This window comes from Stegastes partitus, unplaced genomic scaffold, assembly GCF_000690725.1.
Source record: "Stegastes partitus isolate 25-593 unplaced genomic scaffold, Stegastes_partitus-1.0.2 Scaffold790, whole genome shotgun sequence".
In the NCBI taxonomy this organism is placed as follows: Eukaryota; Metazoa; Chordata; class Actinopteri; family Pomacentridae; genus Stegastes; species Stegastes partitus.
In genome coordinates, this window is record NW_007578521.1 from 313,038 (window position 1) to 317,790 (window position 4,753).

General features: G+C 40.9%; 1 pseudogene; it reads left to right on the forward strand.

The window, feature by feature from the left end:
* Positions 1–2,282: 2,282 nt before the first annotated feature.
* LOC103364893 (uncharacterized) lies at positions 2,283–4,111 on the forward strand (annotated as a pseudogene).
* The last annotated feature ends 642 nt before the right edge of the window (positions 4,112–4,753 follow it).

The following is a 4,753-nucleotide window of genomic DNA, read 5'->3' on the forward strand; positions in this document are numbered from 1 at the left end:
ATGTTGATACAGTTTGTTGACTTATAAACACGCTTTGGCACATAAATTCCAAACGATACAGTTTCTGTATCGGTCACATGATTTTTTCTTAAAGTGATACATGCACCGATACGGGGTTTCTCTCTTGGGCTCTCGACACAGAGCTGACGCACCAGTGTCGTTCGTCCCATCACTAGTATGGAGCATGCCCAATATATACAGTAAATAAGAGCTCACCCACGTTATACAATTTCCCTTTGGGGATAAAGTTTTTTTTTTCATTATGACATCACGATGACGTCAGGACAAATTGATTAATCGAATTTTGATTTGCCTGACTAATCGACTTTGAAAATTAACAAAAATCCATCCATCATCTATTCACTGCTTTATCCTCACAAGGGTTGCGGGGGGGCTGGAGCCTATCCCAGCTGACTTAGGGCGAAAGCAGGGGACACCCTGGACAGGTCGCCAGTCTATCACAGGGCTACATTTAGAGACAGACAACCAAGCACACTCACATTCACACCTACGGACAATTTAGAATCACCAATTAACCTCAACATGTTTTTGGACTGTGGGGAGGAAGCCAGAGAACCCAGAGAGAAGCCACGCTGCACGGGGAGAACATGCAAACTCCACGCAGAAAGACTCCGGTGCCCCCACCGGGACGCGAACCGGCAACCTTGTTGCTGTGAGACAACAGTGCTAACCAACTGCACCACCTTGCAGCCCAATACCTAAAATGCCCAGCCCTAATATATACAGCCGTGGAAAAAATTAAGAGACCACCCTTGTCATCAAAAATAATGGTTATGCAATCAAGTAGCCACTGTGGTGTGAATCATGTGACTAAAAGATATAGAAAAGAAAATCTAGAATGCCTAAAAGCTATTTTTGGCAGTACAATGCCATAAATATTGATGTAAGAACTTAATAACCAAAATCACTTATCAAGAAAAGCATGGAAAATGGCTAGATGTCAGTTCTTAAATTAAACTCTTATGAGATATTTTTGTTGTTATAATTATATTTGTCCAGACAAATGTACTTTTAGAAGTACCAGGCATTAAAATGACCAAGAAATATGAGAAAACAAGGGTGGTATATATATATGGCTGGGAGATATGGCCTTTTTGAAATATCTCGATATTTTTAGGTTATGTCATGGTATGATACATACCTTGATATTTCGCCTAAGCCTTGAATTGAAGTTTAGATGCATATAATCACATGGGTGTGATGATTGTTGTTTTACTATTTAGCAGTTATTCCAGACTAAGTTTTGCCAGCTAGATCAGTCTGGTAAATTCAGATAATTACATCACTTTACAGTAATAGCTTTAAAAACCAGGAAAAGACACCCATTATGCTATATAACAACATCAATATATAGCTCAGCCTTTACAATTGTCAAAGAGTCAACATTCAATCAACATCAATACTTTGTATGCACCCTGTGTTGCTCTCCGAAAATAACAATTCTACTAAATGTAGGCCTACAACAAGTCTTACAACTCATATAGGCTAAGTCTTCTGTTAGCTTCGAGCGTGCGCACGCGCGCGTGCACACACACCTACACACACACACACACACACACACACACACATACATATACCCACAATGGACACATCACTAGTCGGGCTAACCCTCGGTCTAGCAGGACTTTGCTAACATGCAGTCTAGCTTACCATTGTTGTCCATGTGCACCGCATGGTCCATAGGTGTAGTTTGCGCTGACTTCTTTCTCTTCCTCCCGACAGTACCTGGATTTATCTCGGTACTTTGCGCATCGCCGCTGGGAACACTGGTATTGGATGTTTTACCAGACTATGTATTCATTGTTTGAAGTCAATGCTACTATGAGCTGCGCATCAAGCATTTGCTGTTTGAGTGAAAAAGATGGGGCGTAATAGTCACACTTACCACAGTGGTGATGCGAGGTGATTGACAAGTTGACAACCAGCCAATATGATGGAGAAGGCCGCATGGCTCCGCCTCCAGCCCGTGAATGCAATTATGATCGGCTTGTTTCATACGTAGTAATCTGGTGGGAGCTAGGAACAGGGACTCGGTGTTTGTGTGTTGTGTGTGGAAAGAACAGAGGATAAGAAAATAGAAAGGCCCTAATCAAGTCGTATTGTGATTTCGTGGCCAAATAATGCCTGGTTTAGCCACTGAGCTAAGAGAGCTTATTGAAGGAAGAACTAAATCTAAAAGAAGACACAGAGAAATAATCAAATGGATGCAGAAGAAAAGGCTTCTAAGAAGAGGGATGAGATATCAAAAATGCAAACACAAGATGAAATTCAAGGAATCAGTTTGTGTGGACAACTATGCATGGTAAGTTTTATTTTTATTGCATGAAGTTAAATTAATTTAATTGTTAGCTATTAAGAGTGCCCAATATATCTTAATTCATGTTCACATTATCTAGAAATTAATATTCAACACTTTTGAAACATTTGAACACACATTTTAAGGGGGTTCCTGGTACAGAGTATTTTCAGATGGGATCCATGGTCAAATACACATTAATTTGGAGGGCCTTGACATGAAAATGTTTGAGACTGCTTTAGCCACTACCCTGGCCTGTGTCATCCTTATCTTTATTTGTATATCTTCAGGGTTTGCAAACACCCTAACCACAGAGGGAGGAAACCGAAGAGGTCAATTAGACACAAATCTATGTTCAACAAGTCAAAGGTTTCCCTCTTCAACTGGATGCGCTTTGTGTACAGGTATACACTATGGCATAGGTATATGCTTTTCGTCTTTCTATAATGAAAAGTGTTATTTCAGTAGAAATACTGTATAACTCAAAAACAATAACTGGAGACTTTGGAGTAAAGCTTGTGATTATTATGTTATGGAGCATCTGTAGACTCATGATAATAGCAGGTGCTTGGAGTTACTTCACTTTTATTCATTTTGCTAAAAGGTGTAATTTACAGCTTGAATTCTTAACAGTTTAATTACAGAAATATGTTTAATAGCTTTTACTTATGGGATTACTGTGTTGGTCAGCATTAGGCCTTCTGTAGCAACATGAGTGTCAGACCCTGCCTCTTGAAGCTCAGTAGCAATTGGCTTTCTCAATCTATAGACTCTGGAAATTAATATCAGAAATAGGATTTTACAAATATTCTATTTGCCCCAAATGTATTGACAGAGCTCTGTGGAAAATACCACAACATATATTTTCCATCAGTATTGCTGTTTTTGTCTACACAATAGCGAACAATTGTCAAATCCTGGGGTGCAGTCGAGGCTAAATTTGTGTATCAAATAAAAAGGAAAAAATATCAAAAGAACCACTTCATTGCTAACTGTGATATAATAATTATTTAGATTTGCACAAGGCCTTCGACTACATCAAGTGGAAATGATCAATGATGACATCTCTGGAAGCTCAGCAACCCTGTCCAAGATGGCTCAAAAGCTGCGAGATGTGTGTACTACTGCGATGGACCAATATCAGCGAGCAAGGGGCCAGTACATTGGGGGGCGGCAGCAGTTTGCCACCATTGATGAGAGCCACTTCCGACACAAAAGAAAGGCAAGTGGCATTTACTATTATCAAGATAGTAATGTACATTATGACAGATTATTCATTTTGTATAAACAAAAATAATTCCTAATATTTTATGTTTTCAACAGTACAGAAGAGGACGAATGGCTGGTGGCTGGAAGAGGAAGAAGTGGGTTTTTGGGATGCTAGGTGTGAACCGGAGAAAGAGAAAACATGCAAAGCCTGTTCTTCGCTTAGTCGAGAAAAGAAGAAGGAGAGATCTGGTGCCGCTTATAGCTCACAATGTTAAAAGTGGGATCTACAATAATAAGTGATGAGTGGCAGGCTTATCGCAATGCTTTACCTCAGCTAGGTTACACCGATTTGTCAATCACAGTGTGTCATATGTTGATGCCCAAACAGGTGCACACACTCAGCACATAGAGAGGGCCTGGAGAACGGTTAAGGAAAATGTGTGGAGACTCAGGGGGAATCGTACAGAGGAGTTACTGGTAGACCATCTCAGAGTTATTGAATGGTATGAGTGGCTTGCCCATAAGCATCGCAAGGGGCCATTGGGACGGATAATCCATGACATTGCTGTGATGTATAGACATTAAATGTCAAGTATGCCAAGTATCTCATCCGCAAAGAACTAGTCAGTGGTGGCTTGCTGCATTACGATGACAAGCCTGAAAACTATTGGGCGTGGAAAGCCTCATTTGTTAGTGCAACTAAAGACTTAAGCCTGTCAGCTAGAGAGGAACTAGGCCTGCTCACAAAGTGGTTAGGGCCAAAATCTTCAGAACAAGCTAAAAGGATTCGTGCAGTACACACCCTCAATCCCTCTGCAGGTGTGAAAATGATCTGGCAGCGCCTTGAGGAATGTTATGGCTCCTCCGAGGCCATTGAGGACGCACTCTTAAAAAAGGTAGACGACTTTCCAAGACTAACAAACAAAGACAATGGTAAGCTAAGAGAACTTGGTGACATCCTTTTGGAGCTACAGTGTGCAAAACCAGATGGTGCACTACCAGGTCTTGCGTATCTGGACACAGCTCGAGGGGTGAGACCAATAGAAGAAAAACTTCCCTTCAACCTACCGGAAAGGTGGACAACTGTGGGGACACAATACAAAGAAACTCATAGTGTGTCATTTCCTCCTTTTTCAGTTTTTGTGCAGTTTGTTCAGCAGCACACCCACACCATACAATCGAAGGGCCACTGTGTCAATACACAAGACAGACACTATAGACAAAACT